The following is a 24,222-nucleotide window of genomic DNA, read 5'->3' as shown; positions in this document are numbered from 1 at the left end:
GGGGCTGTATTAGACACCCCTCTAGTTCAGTCAGGTTGTATATTTGTATTGCCTGTTCTGTGTGTCTGTTGGGTGCTAACCAGAGCAGCGGTTGCTACTGGTAGCTCCTTCTGTTTCTATACTTGGATCACACTCGCTCTGGCGTAAAGAGCAGTGAATCCTGCTAACTCTGTTTCCCTATTTAGATCGCACTCGCTCTGGCGGAAGAGCGGTGGATCGTATCTCTCACTTAATCCTGTTTTCGTTTATCTGTCTTGTCTGATACAAACGCTTGCTGGAGGCTCGGTGAGGTAACCGTTAAGCAAGCGCTCTCGTCCTCTGTTTTGTGTTTCTGTCGGTGGTTAGTTAGGCGTGCTTGTCTCTGTTGTGCTTAACATGCGGAGATCACGCTGTAAACGCGTTCGCTGTTGCGAATGAGTGCGGTGTTCGCTTTTAGTTAGCGTTTGTTATTTTCCTTATCTTCTCATTGTATGATTTGCTGTGCCTTTGCTACTCTCGTGCCCTGTCTTGCTTTAGCCTTGTGTCACCTCTGGCAATCACCTCTCTCACGATTGCGTTCCTACTTCGTATCTGCTGTTGTGTGTGCACCATCGCGAGTTGGCGACTAGATTGGTGCACACACATACATTCTGTCCCTGTGCTCATTCTCATTCGCAATCGCTTCTCTTGCGATTGCATTCTCACTTGGTTTCCTCTGTTGTATGTCCACCGTCGCAGGTTGGCGACTAGATTGGTGGACATACATACAATCCTCCTCTTTGCTTATTCAGTCTTGTGTCGCTGTTAGCAATCGCCATCCCTTGCGATTGCCTTCTCACCTGATTTTCATGGTTGTATGTTCATCGTCGCTGGGTGGTGACTAGATTGGTGGACACACATACACTCTGTAGCTTTACTCTCTCTCTTTACGGGCTATCTTGCCCTGCGTTCTTCCCTTCGTACAATTCCTGTCTGGCGTCTGTGGCAGGGCAGAGGAGCTGTTCCTCTGCACTCCACAGCTCCATCTGCCGACAGCAATCTCTCTCTACAGGTGCGTTGCACCTTTTGCTGGGTTCTCTCAAATTATACGCTTGTGGAGGATTTCCGCAGTGTCAGCCCACATCCTGTGAATTCCACAATCGTTACAAAGGACTTGTACTTTTTCCTTACTTGGATGCTCCCCCCATTGAGAATGAGATCTACCTGGCTGTAAACTCTTTACTTTGCGTTGCAAGGCAGAGAGAGACACAGGATCAGGCACACATTAGGCACATGTAGTGTCCACAGCTCAGCTCTTATGCCCCAATCTAACACCACCTTCTTCACCTTGTGTGGCGCGTCCCCGCTTGAATGGGAGGTGAGACACTACACCTGCCCAACTTCGGTTACACCCAGGCCTTGTAGGTGCAAGGTATAGGAGCTGGACATAGAGTAAACCAATAACTCACCTGAGCCAAACAAGAGACAAATAGCAAGTCCAGTAACAATCCGAGTTCATATAAGTTAGATCAGAGATACAAGGTACAAAGGGAGCAGGCTAAATCAGAGTCAGGCAATCCAAGATTGGTCTGGGCAGAGTTCAAGAATAGTCAGGTTCCAGGCAAGGGTCGGTACAGGCGGCAATCAGAGAGAATGGTCAATTTCCAGGCAAGGTTGGTACACAATTAATCCAATATAACAATAGAGCACCCAGCAATACGCACACAGCCAAAGCTATCACGGGCAACATCAAAGTGTCACAGCAGGCTTTAAATACAGGCATGCAACCAATCAGTGGCCGGCCACACATCACAGCAACCAATCATACACAGAGCAGCTCTGCCTGAGTGTCAGCTGACAACTGATCAGCTGACACAAGTTTACAAACCTGCCTAAGTGTCAGCTGACTAGACATGTCAGCTGACACTAACTCTCCGGCGTCTGAGAGCATAGGGCGGAAGCTTGCCGGAATGCGCCCGCCCTGTAACACTGCCAGAAGATGTGTGCGCCTCCTGGTTGCTAGGGACGCGCACATGCGAAGCAACCATCGGGGTGGAAGAGGAAGAAGCCACTCGGGTCTCAGCAGCGATAGATGCATCGCGGGATCCCAGAGGTATGTTGCTGACAGCACACAGAGCTTCAGCGGACGATTATTTACATACATGTGAAGATATATTTCTGCTTCCTATCATTCTGAACACAATTTATCCACAGTATTACATCCAGTGAAGATTTTTTCTGTATGCTGGTTGTGCTGGACACAGTCGTCCATAGTAATGCCCACAATGAAAACTGTTCTCTGTAAGGTCCGGTTCACACTTGCGTTAAAAAATGGTCCATTCCCGGATCGGAATGGAACGGATACTGTATAAACGGAACAGATGCAAACGGATCCAATGTTAACCTATGTAACTGTTCAAATGCGTACGTTTGTACAGTTCCATTCAGCACAATACGCAGAACGGACCGCAAGTTTCCAGCTGCAACTTTTTTCCGGACCGCTGAGCCCAGCGGACCGGAAACAGAAGATGAAGCCTTGCATTGGGGCAATGAGAGAACGGACCGTTAAGGGCAAAATCCACTGAGGGTGGGGTCTGGGGGGATGTGGGGACGTGAATCGGGCTGCACCTGAGCAGGCGGGGGGGGGGGTGAGGGTTAAAACTTACCCAGACTTCCGTCTTCTTCATTGCAGCCAGGCAGAAGGGAGGGTTTCTTCCAGGCTGCTGTCTTCTTCGCCTTGTATTGCGCCCCACGTTGTGTCATGTGACTATGCTTACGCCTTCAACCCACAAGATGGAAACGTGGTAGTCATATGACAGGACGTGGGATGCAATACAAGGTGGAAGGTGGCGAAAGCCTGGAAGAAATACTCCCTACCGCCGGGCTGCAATTGAAGAAGGACAGTACATATAAGGATGAGCAATACAATTAGGTGCTATATACATACGTATCCCAGGACAGGATCCACTGATTAATCATGAGCAGCAATGGAGTAAAGGCGGAGGGAGGCACAGAAGAAGCTCCACGCAAAGTGGATTTTGCGCCTTAGAATGGTCTGTTTGTTCACTAGTGTGTAGAAACATTCCATGTTCTCATTGCTCCCAATGCAGTGCTTCAGCTTCCATTCTCGTTCTGCTGGGCTCAGAGGTCCAGTAAAAATTGCTGCAGGAGGAAACTTCAGCAGATCATGCGAACGGATGTGAATGGATTCATAGGTTAACATTGAATCCATTTGCATCCATTTCGAATCGTTTCCTTCCGATCTGGGAACAGATCGTTTTTTTAACACAAATGTGAGCCGGGACTAATACTTAGCTATAATTGCCTAACCTTAACCCCCCCACTAAATGCCTTACCTTAACCCTTCACCCATGAATACCTAAACGTAACCTAGAAACGCTGCGCCCAAACAACCAATATTTGTAGCCGATCATCTGCGATGGACTACAACCAGCAAGTACCACGCAGTACTAGCTGCATGGGGCACCCGATTACAGAAAATTAATCATGGTGCCCAATTGACCTGATTCACTTCTTGCCTCCCTCAGTTTGTCGGTGACGAAGGCCTTCAGCAGTTGGGTGGGTCCCCATTAAACTTTCCTTGCTCCTCCTTTTCCTTTGTCCTCTTTTCTTCCTTCATACTTTTCTCTCTCTTCTCTTTTTGGTCACTCTTGGCCATTTTCCCCTTGCCATGTTGTGCTTTTGCCCAGTTTATTTATCGAGCACTGGAGGGCTTTATTGGCCTCCCAGTCGTCGCATTTTGGGAGTTCGAGTACTCAAGGTGTTTATGGTCATTCCTGTTAGGTCCATGTACTTTGCCTGTCAGACCTTGCTTGCAACTTGACTCATACATATTTAATTTGACCGTAACTTCCTACCAGGATGCTGGCATGTGTTGCCTTAGTGCTGCCGGTATCCACTTGTTTTGAAATAAAGTCCACCCCACTGTGGGAATATTTTACCTACTTGTATCTGTGTACAATGTTTAAAATGTTCCTCTTTTGTTTACTCTTTGTACAACTCGTTAATAAAATTCTTTGAAACAGAAAAATATTATACTGTTTATGCACAGTCTGGATCTTAACAAGTTGGACTAATGTCCTGGAAATCCAGAAGAGTCTCAGCAACCAATACAGACAAAATCTAAAATAATTACAGCTTAATTAGAATATTAATAGCAGCTGCCATATCACTATTATCCTATTGGGGGGTTAAAATTACCATCCATCAATGGAACTAGCAGTTGTATATGATGATTTTTATAAAGCACAGTAAGTTAAGGATAGTTCGGTGGTGCCCCCTTGAACAGGTATCACCCTAGGTAGCTGCCTGCTTTGCCTATACCCAAAAACAGCCCTCACTGCAACAATTCTAACCACTTTGCCATGACACTGCTAATATTTTAAAAAGTGAGTCAGGACTTATTTTATATTTCTGTCAGTTCAGTTGACTTATAATTGAAGTGATAATGGATTTTTTTCGGTTATATGTATAATGATATTTGAGAATTTGTATAAAACTTCTCATTCACAGGTATATTCATATCCGCAGCCAATTTTTTTTCAACTTCATGTTAGTATATATTTGGAGAGCTGCAAGTCATGCTTAGTGACTCATTTTGGACGCAATGGGTGAGGTGTAAGGAAGGATGTAAGTTGTGAAGCAGCGAGTACCGCCCTGTTTGGCTGATCTTGCCAGGTTATAAATACAGATCTCACCTGTGATTTCTTCACAGATGCCGGGCTGAAACTTGAAGAAGAACTTTATCAATACAGCATGGAGACAGCTTTACCCAACGTGTTTGTGAAGGAAAAACTAATAGGTGGCTACAATGAAGTTATTCAGGTAAATTGGTAGCTTGTATTCATGTTTAAATTTTTTATGTAAATTCTATATAACGTTTGTCGATATATGTACATTGGTAAAGCAATTTTGAACAATTATCTACCAGCTTTAATAGGGTGCATTTCTTTATCTTCCTGTCTCAGTGGGCATCCACCTGTTAGTAAGTTGTTTGCTCATCTTTTTTTTTAAAGACAAATTTCATTCATTTACTCAATATACAATAGTGGAGGACAAATTTAGTTTCTGCAACATCAAAAAAAACACAAAAAAAAAACATACACAGGTGAGGTAATTAGTGTCTCAGTAGAACTGATTAACTATGTCTGTGGATTTCCACAAAACATGCACTGTTGGTGGTACTTGAGGACAGGGTTGGGAAGCCTTGGTCTAGAGTCAGACCAGGCTTTCTCAACCAGGGTTCCCTGGAACCCCAGGGTTCCTTGAGGACTCTGCAGGGGTTCCTTGGCATTTTCCCCCATCGTGGGGGAAGTATAATAGAGCATATTATAATAGGTAGTACTGTAACAAGAAGCACTAAATTGGGGCACCAGGAGACTGTATAATGAGTGGCAGTGTAATAGGAGGTAGTGAAATAAACAGCCACACATACTTTTAAAGACCATGCCTCCTGCAAAATAAATGCAGGGGTTCCTCGAGACCAAAAAATAGTTTGCAGGGGTTCCTTGAGATCCAAAAGTTATTTGCAGGGTTCCTCCAGGGTAGAAAGGTTGAGAAAGGCTGGTCTAGACCATACCTTCTCAAATTTCTTCAACCCCTTCCTACTGTCATATACTTCTCTAAGTAAGGGCAATACTTGACGGATAGATGCCAATTGTTTGCTCATCTTTAGAGATGACTGGCAAAGTTAATAGTCTGGAAGATGCTTCGCTGGATGCCAAGATTGATGCTGGCCTTATAAGCACACATAGGGAAAAGTAGAATCAAATAAGATTAGATAGCAACAGTATACTTTGCAGCATCCACAAAGTGCATCAAGCCATTCACTTAGCCCTACAAGGATCTTACAGTCTGATGGATGTGATTATACAAATATGCATACTCTTTGGGTTTTGGTCAGAAGCCAGGTCACCTAACCATAATGCTTTGAATTGTGAGTTAGCATGCTAACTCAGTTATTATTATTTATTGTATTTATAAAATGGGAACACAAAGCGCTTTACAATAGATAAATGCAGTTAACATACAAGAGGGCACAAAACAAGAAAAAGAATCATGCGGGGTGGTTGAATGTCTTTGGTATCAATAGTTCATGTTATCTTTACTGCGATTCTCCAGTTCTCATCTTGTAGCCACTGCTGATGGCCATCTGATAATATTGATTGTAACATACACCATCAATCTAAGCTAGCGTAAATTCTATTACACTAGACAACTTGTGCTCACAGCCCCTCACAATGTGAAGTCAGAGATAAACAGAAAATGCAGGGTTGTTTACCTTCCGATTAACAATGCAGTGACTCTGCTGTGTGTGCATGTTATAGGTATGATTTTATCTTTCAAGACAGCATGTTTGTAAATCAGCTAGTCCTTTAACATGGAAATATCTTCACATGACACTGTGAGAAACAAATCAGCCGCATGACTAAACATTAGTGATGAAGCAGAGGAATCTGAATACCTTCCTTTCTTCTCGGATCTTTGAGATCTATGGACTGGTAATGTGATTTAGAAGGTAATAAAGGTGGCCATACACTTATAGATTGCCACCCCTTGTGGTAAAAATAAATCAATTCCTACCACACACAGCATATCGCTTTTTTTAATAGATTTCAGCAAGAAATCTACTGAAACTTGATTGAACCGCAGCATTGCCCTGTTCAATGTAGTTAAATGATATGGGCCATCGATTGGCCACTGGTCCTGTCCTGCAAACTAGATTGTCCGTCTTGTCCAGTCAATAAAATCGATTGATGTCAGGAAGGAATTTATCAAAATTGATCGTCCGATCAATTGAATTTTGATAAATTCCTTCCTGACATCAATTGATTTTATTGACTGGACAAGACGGACAATCTAGTTTGCAGGACAGGACCAGTGGCCAATCGATGGCCCATATCATTTAACTACATTGAACAGGGCAATGCTGCGGTTCAATCAAGTTTCAGTAGATTTCTTGCTGAAATCTATTAAAAAAACAATATGCTGTGTGTGGTAGGAATTGATTTTTTTTACCACAAGGGGTGACAATCTATAAGTGTACGGCCACCTTTGTTACCTTGTAGGTCACATTATTGGTGCAATAGATTTCTGGCAGATTTTTATCAAAGTGATAGAATCTGCCAGGAATCAAACAAGAAATCTATAAGTATATGACCAACTTAAGACAGAGAAAAATAAGTATGAATGTTATAATATATTGAATTAAATAAGTTTAAGTTATCATTCTAAAAATTAATTCTAATGGTGCCCATACACGGTACAATTTTTCATTTTTTTTCGATTAGATCATTTAGTTAGTTTATTCCGTTAGATCGAATATAAGGATTTTTACAACATTTCTTTTTTCATTAAAAAAATTGGATAATCGTTCGTTTTACTTGACCGAAAAAAAAAGATTATTTTCAACTTTCATTTGATCGGATCATTTTGGTTGAAAAAACTGGAAAATCAAACGTTTTTATTCTACCGTGTATGGGTACTATTAGTATCACATAATGAGCAACCATTTTATTGGTCTCATGCGCAGAGCAAAAGAATATACATTACAGGCAGGTGCTCATTTCTGTCTGTAGACTGGACATGTGACATTAATAATCTATATTTAAACTAGTAATATCACCTATATATAAGCAGCATTAATTAGAGGTGTCAGCTGAGTTGGCAAACAAGAAGGGATCACCCAAGTAAACAAATTGATGCCTGCACATGACAAGGTGATTGCAGCATGAGCCTGGTGAAAGTCCATATCTTGAGTGTTCTAGATGTTTTATTACTCATTGAGTAGAGTCCGACTCCTCAGTATAGATCATGCACGGTTGAAACATTTCTCAGCATTTTTGCCCTTATGGGTAATTCAGTCAGTACTATGGTGTGTTGACATTAGTAAGGGAAATGTGATTATTCAAATACATGTGTGTAGTGTGAGTGTACGTATCAGATCACCATGTTCCAGTTAGTCCTGTGTCACGCAAAATCAATAAAGAGAAACTGCACTTTTTTTTTAGATATTGCACTAACTATACATGCTCTTTTTTGCAATTACGGTACATTTTAAATGTTACAGATAATCTTTATGTTTCAGTCTGCAGCCAGCTAAGAAAGTCCAGAAACTGACAGCAAGCTCAGATTGTCCTTTTTGCTGCCTTGGCAACAGCACTACGTTAGGCAGATTTCTCAAAAACAGAGCAATTGCACTAGTCTTGCACCAGTTTTGCCCGACAGCGTGCTGCCATCTTGCTTGTTATGTCAGCAATTAAATACAGCAGCTTTGCAAGCTCATGTGCATTCATCTTTGTGCACAAAAATCAGCTTTTTAGGCCCCGTTCACACTGCACGCGTGTCCAGCCGCGTTTTGGGAATGCACTGTCTGATGTTCACACTGCATGCATTCCAGACCAGTACGGTCCGGGAACGCGTGCTGCACGCATTCTTTACAGAAACGCATGGCTGACCCATTCACTTCAGTGAATGGAATCAGCCACACAATGCATACAAATGTATGCGTTCCGAATGCACGGCCGTCCGCGTTTGTAATGTGAATAGGGCCTTATAGTCACATCTTCCACTGTGGAGCTGATTTAGCAATACAGGGGCAAAGAAAATTGGAGCAAAAGTACAACTGCCTAGAGCAACCAATATGGTTTTGATCTCATGTCATGCCATCTCTGCAGAATGTTTATTTACTGAGAGCCAGTAGAAAATATACCTGGTCTCCCAGAATGATTGGGGGAGCGGGGAGGGGTGATTCCACAAGTCTTATGAGCCTAGGCTAAGCAACACCGGTCGGGTTATTTTACATACCAATATACAGCAATGTATAGATGTAGTAAGTATTTCGGATGCTGAAATCAGGAAAACTGGGTATCTTGAATGTCTCTTTAAGACGTCCAGTTACCATGACGTCAGATACATTATAACCTTCATATACAGATGTAAAATGGCACGTGAAGGTGTTTACAGGAACATGAAAAGAGAATTAGAAGTCTAGATATATCTGTTTTTATATATGTTGTTTGTTCTTCTACCTCTTTGTTTTAAAATGTCTGTTGTAAAATGCCTGACTGTCTGTTTACCTTGACATCTGTATTTCATTTTGCTTTGAGCTAAGCAAGGTCCTTAGACCTTGACAAATCCATTTTGAATTCTCACCTGTGGAGGATTTAGTGGGAGATCAGGACTAAATAGATTTAAACTGCCAAAAGTTATCTCATAAAGCTATGCACAGGCCAAGCCACTATATTTTAGGAGTCCTACTGATATTTTTACATTTTCATTCCTATAATTTTACACGTTTCCTATATCGTGACAGTTTACCTAAATAAAGCCAAGAAAATGTATGTATTAATCGCAAAAAGGAAGTTATAAGACTTTTTTATTATTATTATTATATTTTATTCATAAAGCAAAGCACTGTACAAAAAATAGAGGGTAAAAATTACAAGTTTGCATATGGTACATAGAATGGAAGTAGAAACTGCTGCATTGAAGGAGTGGAGCTCCTGTAAGCTGCACAGGGTTAATCTAGCCCAAACATTACTTGATCTTCCTGTTTGATCGATGAAGGAGAATCACCAGGATCTTGCTTGCAGTGTGTGGACCACCAGTCGATTTAATTTCAATCTACCACACTGTTTTTGATTGCCCAATAAAGTCGATCGCTCAATCTCTCGAAGGTAAATCAAGTAATGTGTGGGCTTCTTAAGAGGCAAGGAAATAAAAGCTTGCAGCTCTCATAAGGAATGAGACTATAGTTAACGAGTAACGTTTAGAATGGAGAGGAAGCTGGCGAAGGGAGTATGCAGTGGTGAGTTTTGAGGACCAGACTGAATGTGTGCAAGGCCGGATTTATGCTTTATGTGCCCCCTAGGCAAAGTATGTTGGGGCTCCCCTTTCTTATGCAGCAGCATCCTTCCCATTCCATGTGCAGCCCCTCTTCCATGTGTATCATCCATGTACAGCAGCACCTTTCTTTTATGAACAGCTCCCTTGAGCATCAGTTTCCCTTTTCCATGTGTTGCTCCTCATTTTCAGCCTCCTCTTTAATATGTAGTAACCCCTCTTTCATGTCCAGGTGCTTCCCTGGGCTTCAGCCGCCCAAGGCCCAGGCCTTTGTGTCCTTTCCTTGAATGTGTGAAAGGTTGGAGTAAGCTTAGAGTGAGAGAGTTCCATAGAATGAGAGCAGCCCTTGAGAGGTCTTTGCATTGTGTTCTACTAAACTGTAAAACGAGTTGATAACAAGGATATGGTTAGCACATGGTGTATTAACAGAACAATGCAGACAGTAGGTCAGAATCGGGGCAGTTTCAGTGTATTTGATAATGTGAATAGGAAGCCGGATTTGCTGTTTAGATCTTTTTAATTATGTATTCACTTTGTCATTTCCTGCCCCAAGGTTATTGTTACTCAAGAATCTCCTGCTGACGATGATGCTACGTCTAGTATTAATCATTGCTCACCTGTAGCTGCTTGCTTCACCCGGAATGAGTTCACAGTGGTTTTCGGAATTGCCACTTCATTATTATATATGAAAATGGAAAGTGGGACTTGCTTAGATTACCCCATTTGTTTTCATTATCATAAACAACGCATTAATTAGAATATGAGTAGCTGCCACTGGTAATGAACACAGGTCTACATTCAAACATTTTAAAAATTATACACATAGTTTAGTTATAAAATATTCTATCAATAACATATTTCTGTGTAGAGCACAGAGCAGTATCATGTAAATCAGGGCCATTTTAAAGCTCCCTTGATGAGTTCTCTGTTGTTTGAATATCATAAAGAATCTTATTTTACATTAGACAAACTATTACTATAGTACTGACTAGCACAGCACTACTTATGCCATACAGATATTCTTAGTGAGTACAGAAAGTGGTACTGAAATCATCTCTTCTCACTACAGTATGTCACACAATAAACAGACACCACCAGGATGCCTCATGCAAAGATTAAGTGAGGGTTTTGTTTGTGCCAACATACCAATAACATTTTAAGAATAAATTCTGTTTTCCAAGGCTGTTCAACTGACAGCCTATGATGGACATAAGACTAATGGAAAGACATACACTAACAGATACTGATCGATATGGACACAATATATGGGTGACTGACAATGACAGTGATAAATAGGCAAAGGCTACCATATACTGAGGAGTAGAATGAAATGGATTGATATGACTGTAATGGATGGTGACTGATTCATACATATTGACAAACTGACAGGCCTGGATGTAAACTTAGGTTGTGTGCATGAAATCTAATGTGTTTAGAAGGACATAGAAAACAAAATGCCAGTGTGATTAAGTGCTCATAGACGCAGCCATAGCCATTCCCTGACTTGAGTGCCGGATTCTGGTTCCCAGATTGAGATTCCATAAACTACGTCAGCTTTGCTGCTCTGGTGCCAGGAACTATAGGATGGCAGGAACTATATTTCAGCTGGGACAGAAATGGCAATACAAATAATTTTATCTTTGTACAGTAGGGGGAGGGGCTATATTGCTACCCTTCACTTTCTTGCCATATGACATCAGGAAGTTATACTACTGCTGCATTAAAACTCAGTGTGTCACCAGTACAGGAAGTAGGGGGAATTTTCCCCAATAAGTTCAGAGACAGCAATAATGGCCGAGCAGTTATTGTAACGCTGCCCCGTCTTATACAGTATATATGAATAATAATAATAACAACAAAAAATTGGACTCAATTTAAGTTTTAATTAAAATTGTTAATACAATATAACTTGTTCTCAGAATGTATAATGTTATTAATAATAAAAAAACAAATCGGAGTATCTATAAACCAGTAGATTTAGTAAGTTTATAATAAAAACAGAGGGATTTTTTTATTTTCACATGAAAGCGCTAAATGTGACAGCTTGTGCTGACAGGGTCATTTACGTATCACATCTGGCATTGAAGAATACTCTGACTTGCTTCTGGGAAGTATAGTCATAATGCTGACACACCCAAAAGAACAGTGCTTTCTCAGATTTGGGCAATCGTGCGTAATGCGAAGTGATCTTCCAATATGTGCCAAAATAAGTAAACGTAGGATGTATGAGTCAAAGGATAAATGTATACATCCTTAGGTGTGGTTTAGGGCCATGTGATCCTGTAAAAATAAAAACCATAAATATTAATTAATACATTACTGTCAGTTGCATCTTGTTAGTGGCAGTTTAAGGGATTGTTATTGTTTAGTGAATATAAAAAAACAAACTGATGGATAAACTGATGCTGACCATACACAGACTTTGAGATCAATATAATTTACCAATAACTTTCAGAATACTATGAAGACCCACCTGAACGCTCCAGTTAGGTAGAATGTCATGATATACAATTATTCAAGTGTTTTGTTGATCTGTCAGATCAGATTTGACATAAAATAATGTATAATGGCATTTAACCAGAAAGTCAGATTTGAGATTTTGCATTTTTAACTATAAAACTTGTGAGCTATCTGGGTATTCCGTGGCACTGGTTCATGCCCTGTCCTATAGATCTGTATTAATCCATTCACTGATGAAGATGATTGAAGATGCTATGCATATTGGATTAGTATAGCTCTGTAAACTGTATAGGTTATAGACACACTGTATACCACTGGTTCTGGATTTACAGTATAACTGACTTTCAGGGGCATAAAGAGAGGAATTTTTACTCATCATTAAGTCATTGGAGATCTTACTTGTTTACTTAAAGAAAACCTGTACTGAAAATAAAAGTCAAAATAGGCATACACAAGTCATACTTACCTTCCATGTAGTCTACTCCTCAGTGTCTTTCTCCTGTCCCGGGTCCTATTTGTTCACTATGATCAAGGGAATTTTCCGTCCTCCATTTTGAAAATAGCCATTACCCATAACAGCTTTCTGGTCAGCACACAGTTAAACTGTAACATCGCCCACTTGAGCCATAGGGAAACATGGACATTACCTGGTACATCCGTTTTCCTCTCAGCTATAACTGACAGCAACTGATATTTTACTGACAGCAACTGATATATTTCAGATCTGACAAAATATTGTCAGAACTGGAAGGGATAAGTGTCAGAAGAAAATGGTGAGCTTCTGAGAGGAACTGATGGCAAGGTAACTCTGTAATTTTCATTTGAAGTGACCTCATGTGTTTATTTTAAATATTTTTACTCAGTACAGGTTCTCTTTAAAGAGGAACTCCAGTGAAAATAATGTAATAAAAAAGTGCTTCATTTTTACAAAAATTATGTATAAATGATTTAGTCAGTGTTTGCTCAATGTAAAATCTTTTAAATCCCTGATTTACATTCTGACATTTATTACATGGTGACATTTTTACTGTTGGCAGGTGATGTAACTGCTGCATGCTTTTTTTGGCAGTTGGAAACAGCTGTAAACAGCTATTTCCCACAATGCAACAAGGTTCACAGACAGGAAACTGCCAGGAGTATGCACTCAGAGTTTCTTGTGGGAGGGGTTTTTCCACAATATCAGTCATACAGTGCCCCCTGATGGTCTGTTTGTGAAAAGGATAGATTTCTCAGGTAAAAGGGGGTATCATCTACTTATTGGGATAAAGTTCAATTCTTGGTCGGAGTTTCTCTTTAAAGCGGAATGATTGCAAATACTTTCTGTTTTGAGAAGGCAAATGTATAGTAAGCATAGCATTTTTAGTAAGAGGGTTTTTGTTGTTGTTGTTTCTTTGAACCCCTTATACTATTGTAGTCACCCAGTATCTTAGTCACCCAGACAGGTGACTCAAAAGAGTCAACAACTATATATATAAAAAAGTGAATGTATCTACTTCAAATATATACAGCAAAGCCCTCTGTATTCGGCATAGGTGGGGATTGCCTGATGCTGGACACATGTTGCTTGAGCAACCGGATCAAAAAAGCACTCCCTGTGCAGCAGAAAATAATTACTAAGCCTCCAGGCACCAATTTCTACCCATCCTGTAGCTCCTAGTGGCTATACAGCATCCTCTGTGTACAGCTCCCGACGCGTCATGTGACCCTCATCAGATCAGGTGACATGTCAGGAGCCATGTATGGATGCTGGATAGCTGAAGGGAGCTGCAGGATGGGTAGAAGACTGTGCCTGGAGGCTCAGTAAGTAGTTTGTACCCTGCAATGCCCTGAAAACCCGTCCAGAGCACGGTCTCTGTAATCCCCCTCAGGCATGCTGGTTAGTTGTGACTTTCGGACGCCTGAGTTCCAGATAACGCGGACTTTGCTGCGAGTACATGAGTAATATAATATATTACAAAAGTCATTGAGTTGGGAACATTACTTTTTAACTTGCCTTTGTAATACTAAAACTGTATATTTAAAAGCCCAACCTCTGTTTTACAAAATAACTTACATATTTTTATCTTTACAGGACACATGAAATGTAAGGCTTCAGAAGGCTGCCATATGGATGTCCTTTTAAACAATCCCAGTTGCCTGACATCCTTCTGATCTTTCAGGCTGCAGTAGTGGCTGAATCACACACCTGAAACAAACATACAGCTAATCCAGTCAGACTTCAGTCAGAGCACCTGATCTGCATGCTTAGTCAGGGTCTATATCTAAAAGTATTAAGCCCTATCTATACAATTTTCCGTCAGATCGACTGATCTGTTAGATAATTTCCGACCGGCCCGATCGGATTCCGATCGATTTTGCTATTGATTTTGGTTACTTATCAATACAAAATCAATCGGAAACAATTTGGACATCTACACACGATGCAATTTCTTATCAGATCACTGGTCGATCTATGAAAAATTGTACCGTGTAGATGGGGCTTAAGAGGCAGATGATCAGCAGGACTGCCAGGTAACTTGCATTGTTTAAAAGGAAATAAGTATGTCAGCCTCCATGTCCCTCTCGCTTCAGACATCCTTTAACCACTTGCCGACCGCCCACAGCCCATGGACGGCGGCAAAGTGGATGCCTAAAGGACCGCAATACGCCTTCAGGCGGCGCGTCCTTTAGGCATGCCGGGGGAGCGATCGCGTCATTGATGACGCGCGCTTCCCCCGGCAACTGGCTCCGCCCACCCGCCGTAACATCCCGCCGGCCATACGGAAGCGCCGGCGGGATGTTAACCCCGCGATCGCCGCATACAAAGTGTATAATACACTTTGTAATGTATACAAAGTGTATTATACAGGCTGCCTCCTGCCCTGGTGGTCCCAGTGTCCGAGGGACCACCAGGGCAGGCTGCAGCCACCCTAGTCTGCACCCAAACACACTGATCTGCCCCCCCCCGCCCACTGATCGCCCACAGCACCCCTCAGACCCCCCCCTGCCCACCCCCCAGACCCCTGTTTGCACCCAATCACCCCCCTAATAACCCATCAATCACTCCCTGTCACTATCTGTCAACGCTATTTTTTTTTTTATATCCCCCCCTGCCCCCTGCCCCCTCCTGATCACCCCCCCCACCCCTCAGATTCTCCCCAGACCCCCCCCCCCCCCTGTGTACTGTATGCATCTATCTTCCCTGATAACCTGTCAATCACCCGTCAATCACCCATCAATCACCCATCAATCACCCATCAATCACCCCCTGTCACTGCCACCCAACAATCAGCCCCTAACCTGCCCCTTGCGGGCAATCTGATCACCCACCCACACCAATAGATCGCCCGCAGATCCGACATCAGATCACCTCCCAAATCCATTGTTTACATCTATTCTCTCCTCTAAACACCCACTAATTACCCATCAATCACCCATCAATCACCCCCTATCACCACCTGTCACTTTTACCTATCAGATCAGACCCTAATCTGCCCCTTGCGGGCACCCAATCACCCGCCAACACGCTCAGATTGCCCTCTGACCCCCCCTTATCAATTCGCCAGTGCATTAATTACATCTGTTCTTCCCTGTAATAACCCACTGATCACCTGTCAATCACCTGCCAATCACCTATCACCCATCAATCACCCCCTGTCACTGCCACCCATCAATCAGCCCCTAACCTGCCCCTTGCGGGCAATCTGATCTCCCACCCACACCATTAGATCGCCCGCAAACCCGCCGTCAGATTACCTCCCAAATGTATTGTTTACATCTGTTATCTTCTCTAAACACCCACTAATTACCCATCAATCACCCATCAATCACCCCCTATCACCACCTGTCACTGTTACCTATCAGATCAGACCCTAAGCTGCCCCTTGCGGGCACCCAATCACCCGCCCACACGCTCAGATTGCCCTCAGACCCCCCCCCCTTATCAATTCACCAGTGCATTAATTACATCTGTCCTTCCATGTAATAACCCACTGATCACCTGTCAATCACCTGCCAATCACCTATCACCCATCAATCACCCCCTGTCACTGCCACCCAACAATCAGCCCCTAACCTGCCCCTTGCGGGCAAACTGATCACCCACCCACACCAATAGATCGCCCGCAGATCCGACATCAGATCACCACCCAAGCGCAGTGTTTCCATCTATTCTCTCCTCTAAACACTCACTAATTACCCATCAATCACCCATCAATCACCCCCTATCACCACCTGTCACTGTTACCCATCAGATCAGACCCTAATCTGCCCCTTGCGGGCACCCAACCACCCGCCTACACGCTCAGATTGCCCTCAGACCCCCCCTTATCAATTCGCCAGGGCATTATTTACATCTGTCCTTCCCTGTAATAACCCACTGATCACCTGTCAATCACCTGTCAATCACCCATCAATCACCCCCTGTCACTGCCACCCATCAATCACCCCCTGTCACTGCCACCCATCAATCAGCCCCTAACCTGCCCCTTGCGGGCAAACTGAACACCCACCCACACCAATAGATCGCCCGCAGATCCGACGTCCGATCACCTCCCAAGTGCAGTGTTCACATCTGTTCTCTACCCTAAACACCCACTAATTACCCATCAATCACCCCCTGTCACTGCTACCTATCAGATTAGACCCCTATCTGCCCCTAGGGCACTCAATCACCCGCCCACACCCTCAGAATGCCCTCAGACCCCAGCCCTGATCACCTCGCCAGTGCATTGCTTGCATCTATTCCCCCCTCTAATCACACCTTGAGACACCCATCAATCACCTCCTGTCACCCCCTAGCACACCTACCCATCAGATCAGGCCCTAATTTGCCCCGTGTGGGCTCCTGATCACTCGGCCAAACCCTCAGATCCCCCTCAGACCCCCTTCCGATCACCTCCCCAGTGCATTGATTGCATCTATTTTCCCCTCTAACCACCCCGAGACACCCATCAATCACCTCCTGTCACCCCCCTAGCACTCCTATCCATCAGATCAGGCCCAATACAACCTGTCATCTAAAAGGCCACCCTGCTTATGACCGGTTCCACAAAATTCGCCCCCTCATAGACCACCTGTCATCAAAATTTGCAGATGCTTATACCCCTGAACAGTCATTTTGAGACATTTGGTTTCCAGACTACTCACGGTTTTGGGCCCGTAAAACGCCAGGGCGGTATAGGAACCCCACAAGTGACCCCATTTTAGAAAAAAAGACACCCCAAGGTATTCTGTTAGGTGTATGACGAGTTCATAGAAGATTTTATTTTTTGTCAAAAGTTAGCGGAAATTGATTTTTTATTGGTTTTTTTTCACAAAGTGTCATTTTTCACTAACTTGTGACAAAAAATAAAATCTTCTATGAACTCGCCATACACCTAACGGAATACCTTGGGGTGTCTTCTTTCTAAAATGGGGTCACTTGTGGGGTTCCTATACTGCCCTGGCATTTTAGGGGCCCCTAAACCGCGAGGAGTAGTCTAGAAAACAAATGCCTCAAAATGACCCGTGAATAGGACGTTGGGCCCCTTAGCGCACCTAGGCTGCAAAAAAGTGTCACACATGTGGTACCGCCGTACTCAGGAAAAGTAGTATAATGTGTTTTGGGGTGTATTTTTACACATACCCATGCTGGGTGGGAGAAATTTCTATGTAAATGGTCAATTGTGTGTAAAACAAATCAAACAATTGTCATTTACAGAGATATTTCTCCCACTTAGCATGGGTATGTGTAAAAATACACCCCAAAACACATTATACTACTTCTCCTGAGTACGGCGGTACCACATGTGTGGCACTTTTTTACACCCTAAGTACGCTAAGGGGCCCAAAGTCCAATGAGTACCTTTAGGATTTCACAGGTCATTTTGCGACATTTGGTTTCAAGACTACTCCTCACGGTTTAGGGCCCCTAAAATGCCAGGGCAGTATAGTAACCCCACAAATGACCCCATTCTAGAAAGAAGACACCCAAAGGTATTCCGTTAGGAGTATGGTGAGTTCATAGAAGATTTTATTTTTTGTCAAAAGTTAGCGGAAAATTGATTTTTATTGTTTTTTTCACAAAGTGTCATTTTCCACTAACTTGTGACAAAAAATAAAATCTTCTATGAACTCACCATACTCCTAACGGAATACCTTGGGGTGTCTTCTTTCTAAAATGGGGTCATTTGTGGGGTTCCTATACTGAACTGGCATTTTAGGGGCCCTAAACCGTGAGGAGTAGTCTGGAAATCAAATTTCGCAAAATGACCTGTGAAATCCTAAAGGTACTCATTGGACTTTGGGCCCTTTAGCGCAGTTAGGGTGCAAAAAAGTGCCACACATGTGGTATTGCCATACTCGGGAGAAGTAGTACAATGTGTTTTGGGGTGTATTTTTACACATACCCATGCTGGGTGGGAGAAATACCTCTGTAAATGACAATCTTTTGATTTTTTTACACACAATTGTCCATTTACAGAGTTATTTCTCCCACCCAGCATGGGTATGTGTAAAAATACACCCCAAAACACATTGTACTACTTCTCCCGAGTACGGCGATACCACATGTGTGGCACTTTTTTGCACCCTAACTGCACTAAAGGGCCCAAAGTCCAATGAGTACCTTTAGGATTTCACAGGTCATTTTGCGGAATTTGATTTCCAGACTACTCCTCACGGTTTAGGGCCCCTAAAATGCCAGGACAGTATAGGAACCCCACAAATGACCCCATTTTAGAAAGAAGACACCTCAAGGTATTCCGTTAGGAGTATGGTGAGTTCATAGAAGATTTTATTTTTTGTCACAAGTTAGTGGAAAATGACACTTTGTGAAAAAAACAATAAAAATCAATTTTCCGCTAACTTTTGACAAAAAATAAAATCTTCTATGAACTCACCATACTCCTAACGGAATACCTTGGGGTGTCTTCTTTCTAAAATGGGGTCATTTGTGGGGTTCCTATACTGCCCTGGCATTTTAGGGGCCCTAAACCGTGAGGAGTAGTCTGGAAATCAAATTCCGCAAAATGACTTGTGAAATCCTAAAGGTACTCATTGGACTTTGGGCCCTTTAGCGCAGTTAGGGTGCAAAAAAGTGCCACACATGTGGTATCGCCGTACTCGGGAGAAGTAGTACAATGTGTTTTGGGGTGTATTTTTACACATACCCATGCTGGGTGGGAGAAATAACTCTGTAAATGGACAATTGTGTGTAAAAAAAATGAAAAAATTGTCATTTACAGAGATATTTCTCCCACCCAGCATGGGTATGTGTAAAAATACACCCCAAAACACATTCTACTACTTCTCTTGAGTACGGCAATACCACATGTGTGGCACTTTTTTGCAGCCTAACTGCGCTAAGGGGCCCAAAGTCCAATGAGCACTTTTAGGCTTTACAGGGGTGCTTACAAATTAGCACCCCCCAAAATGCGAGGACAGTAAACACACCCCACAAATGACCCCATTTTGGAAAGTAGACACTTCAAGGTATTCAGAGAGGGGCATGGTGAGTCCGTGGCAGATTTCATTTTTTTTTGTCGCAAGTTAGAAGAAATGGATTCTTTTTTTTTTTCTTTTTTTTGTCACAAAGTGTCATTTTCCGCTTACTTGTGACAAAAAATAATATCTTCTATGAACTCACTATGCCTCTCAGTGAATACTTTGGGATGTCTTCTTTCCAAAATGGGGTCATTTGGGGGGTATTTATACTATCCTGGAATTCTAGCCCCTCATGAAACATGACAGGGGGTCAGAAAAGTCAGAGATGCTTGAAAATGGGAAAATTCACTTTTTGCACCATAGCTTGTAAACGCTATAACTTTTACCCAAACCAATAAATATACACTGAATGGGTTTTTTTTTATCAAAAACATGTTTGTCCACATTTTTCGCGCTGCATGTATACAGAAATTTTACTTTATTTGAAAATTGTCAGCACAGAAAGTTAAAAAAATCATTTTTTTGCCAAAATTCATGTCTTTTTTGACGAATATAATAAAAAGTAAAAATCGCAGGAGCAATCAAATAGCACCAAAAGAAAGCTTTATTAGTGACAAGAAAAGGAGCCAAAATTCATTTAGGTGGTAGGTTGTATGAGCGAGCAATAAACCGTGAAAGCTGCAGTGGTCTGAGTGGAAAAAAAGTGCCTGGTCCTTAAGGGTTAGAAAGACTGTAGTCCTCAAGTGGTTAAACATAAAAAACAAACTAAAATTAACATCTTGCTTGTGGAAGAGGCCTTATTTCACTGATGGCTTAATATATGACGAACACACAGTATTATAATATAGAAGCTAATCACTGTCATTAGTGTTTATGGATTATACCAAATAATTCCCTCCAATGTAACAGATGTGGACATCAATTAATAATGTAATGAATAGAACAAATGTTAGGTTTCTTTCCTTTACTTTTATATACTTTCAGTATTATTAAACATTGTTATAGGACACCCAAGGCGAAAATAAACAAATGAAATAAAGCATTGTATCTAACTTCCTTCTCCTAAAAACGACTTTTTAAGATATTCTACAGTTTTATTTTATGTTTAAATCTACTTTTTAAGTTTTAACTGTTTTATTGTTTTTGCTCAATAAGACATTCATTGAAGTATGCCAGAGCTAAAATCTAGGAACGATTGATCCTTTTTATCTCTTTCCTGCTCTCAGAAGCCATTTTCTGCTAGAAAAGTGTTTTATAGTTGGAATTTCTTATCAGTGAGGGTCACACTGTAGTCACTTCCTGTCTGAGTCAGGACCGAGTCAGCCACTTACATACCTGATATTTAACTCTTTCAGGCAGAGAAATAAAAAATGGAAGTTATTTGTGTGCTAGGCACTGTACATACCCATGTCTATCTCATCATGTCACATGTCACCTAGGGTATCCTTTAAATATTCAGCAGTATCATATTATTCAGCCATTCCTAGCTTTCCACTGATGGTTATTCACTGGAAATTACACTTTATTTCAGCTATCTAAGGATGGCCTTTTCCAGAAACTCCTGGAGGATAAGGAAGACACACCAAAGAGGGACAGCTATGATTATGACCTTATTGTTATTGGTGGAGGATCAGGAGGTCTAGCAGCTTCTAAGGTATGAAATACATATGATGATTTAAGTTGTTGTGAATAATAGCAATTGCAAATCTAATGTGTGTTGTGTACTGTTGTCTCAGGAAGCGGCAAAGTATGGCAAAAAAGTGCTGGTCCTGGATTATGTAACTCCATCTCCATTAGGAACAACATAGGGTAAGTTGGATAAGACATGAAAGATGAAATATGATATATTGATCTGTCCTCTAAATTAATGAATACTTTCAAGGTTAATCTAAAACGATAGAGAGGTGTTACACAGCACACCTAACCCTTTGTGGTATGTATAGAGTTGGAGTGGTGAGCTTGGGCTCCACCTCCTGATAGTGTCAGTAATGCAAGCTGTTAGAGGAAACTAACATCCTCCAAGTAAAATACACACTGCGTATGCTCAGTGTGTATTTGTATCCCATAAGTGGGGCTTGCACTCTTTTGCAGGTAAGCATTCATCTGTTTTTAAGTAGCGCTGTTCATTTGTTTGCTATGTTTTGATTTATTTCTGGTCAGCTGCTCCCACTTAACAGTTTTGCCTTTGGTGTATATGCAGAGCCTCTGTTTGGGTTCAAGGTGCGTTTTTAGTTTCTGGGGGGGCTCAGCGCATCTCTGAGCTGAGGCCATTCAGAGGCGGCCTGGTGATGCGCTGATCCCACTTTTTTGCACAATTCTCAATTTTACTTGGTAGCGCGCCCAGGCTATGCATATGCATAGGTAGGATTTAGTTAGTGTTAGGTCCCCTCCCATGGAGGAAAGACTTCTTCGACAGTGGGAGGGACGAGTACCTAACAAGTTGCATGCAAGCTGTTAGAGGAAACTAACATCCTCCAAATGGTAGACAGGTCATGCGTATGCTCAGTGTGTATTTTATCCCATAAGTGGGGCTTGCACTCTTTTGCAGGTAAGCATTCATCTGTTTTTAAGTAGCGCTGTTCATTTATTTGCTATGTTTTGATTTATTTCTGGTCAGCTGCTCCCACTTAACAGTTTTGCCTTTGGTGTATATGCAGAGCCTCTGTTTGGGTTCAAGGTGCATTTGTAGTTTCTGGGGGGGCTCAGCGCATCTCTGAGCTGAGGCTATTCAGAGGCGGCCTGGTGATGCGCTGATCCCACTTTTTTGCGCAAGTGTCAGTAATGCAATTTAGGTTTGTGGAGTTTTTGTCTGTAAATCGTCCCTGTCTATCATCTAATCCTTTAGTCAGTTAGAGCCCCCTTATGCTAGATCCCTTTCTTTATACCAAATCTAAAATGTCCTAGCTCTAAATCCCCTTTGTAATGCCTAACCTTAATCTCCCCTTTAAGGTGAACTTATTTCTGACAGCTAACTCTAACCTCCCTTTCTGATGCCTAATCCTAGCCTTCCACCCAAACTAAACTCCATTCTGACACTTAACACTAAGTTCCCGTTAAAACTTTCCCAATGCCTAACAATAACAACTAATGTTAACTTCCCTGCTACCCTATCCCCTTACACTAACCCTCATAAACCTGGCACCCTAACTGAGAACCTTTACTGATATTCATACGTAAACTTTTACATGCGCAAAATTTACGCGCGCAACTCCATTAAACCCTATGCGACGTTTCGCGCTTACCGGACTTTGCCCTCAAAGCGGTGCTAACCTACTTAGTGCAATGCTTATCACGCCCAAAAGTCTTTAGGCGTGCTAACTACGTTAGCACCGCTTTGTGAATCAAGACCATTGTCTGCTATTATCTGGCCCTGGTGCCTGTTTGGGTCTGCTGATAAATATATTATTAGGCACCAAGTCCTCGACTTGCCTATAAGCTGGTTCATTAAAATCCGCTGCTTCCTACCTATGTGTTCTGAGCAGGAGTGGAGAGGTCCCATTAACACTCTGCAGGAGAAAAATTGGCACTTGGCAGTCTTGTCTCTGTGAAGACTGAAGCATCTACTATCTTCTGTGCTGGGAAAGCCTTCCTAGTGGAACTCTCCTTTCCAGCAGCAGTTTGTCTGTGTCCGCTCCCATTTCACTAGTTGGTGGACCTATTATGTGAAGACATAGCTCTCAGTTCCACTGAATCAGTGGGGTTTTGGGAAGGGGGCAGATCAGTCTGCCTAACTGGTGGAGCCCAAACTGATTGGGGATTTCCTTTACAACCAGAGCTATGGTTTAAAGCCTTTGTTCAGCCTCCTATGAATTTGATTTGCATTAATTAACAAGACACAATGTTTCATACGTTTAATTTCTGTACTTTTTTGCTATAAATATATTAAATGTACCTGGCTGGTGGCATCCTATTGCTGCTATCTTGGTGAGACCACAGACCTTTTAAAAACTGTTCAGGATCCTCTTAATATCCCATCATCACCACTCATGAAGTAATGGCAGAGAAGGCAGCACCCAGTCTCTCCCTGTGAATACTGTGACTTCGCCCACTTTCTATCTCTATTGAGAGATTAATTCTTTGTACCCAACACTTCATCTACAACAGAGCCTCATAGTATAGGAATCTGCTAAACTGCAGGGATGGCCCCAAAGAGTTACCATAAACTCAAAGCCACCTAGGGAGGAGCTGTACAACGAGAGGCACCGGGAACATGGGTAGGAAGGCCATGAAGCTTAGCTTGTCAGGAGACCCAAGGGAGTTGTAAAGGAGTACATGTAAAAAGGTGTCCGCTAGTAGAATTATGGTAAATCTACTGATATTCTATTATTGGTCAGTGGTTTATTCTGATAGTAGAATATAGGTAGGTTTTACAGATATTCTGTTATCACCTAATCTAACTTCTTCTCTCACTAACTCTCCCTGTACCGAAGCCTAACACTAACCTACCCCCCCCCCCCAATCGCAATCACTGCCGATACCAGTACCACCTTCCGCCAAAAACCACTCCCTCTGCCAGTATCTACGCCGCCTATAGCT

At 42.2% G+C, this 24,222-nt stretch overlaps 1 protein-coding gene across 1 annotated transcript in view; it reads left to right on the top strand.

Annotated features, from left to right (window-relative positions):
- Positions 1 to 4,702: 4,702 nt before the first annotated feature.
- Positions 4,703 to 24,222, top strand: part of TXNRD1 (thioredoxin reductase 1) — a 57,524-nt gene continuing 38,004 nt past the window's right edge. The window contains exons 1-3 of the mRNA XM_068272793.1: positions 4,703 to 4,803; positions 21,218 to 21,340; positions 21,423 to 21,495. The gene's annotated coding sequence lies outside the window, so the exon portion shown is untranslated. The remainder of the gene's footprint in view (positions 4,804 to 21,217; positions 21,341 to 21,422; positions 21,496 to 24,222) is intronic.

This window comes from Hyperolius riggenbachi, chromosome 3, assembly GCF_040937935.1.
Source record: "Hyperolius riggenbachi isolate aHypRig1 chromosome 3, aHypRig1.pri, whole genome shotgun sequence".
Lineage (NCBI taxonomy): Eukaryota > Metazoa > Chordata > Amphibia > Anura > Hyperoliidae > Hyperolius > Hyperolius riggenbachi.
Note: the sequence above shows the minus strand (reverse complement) of the source record. Positions and strands in the feature narration are given on the sequence as shown.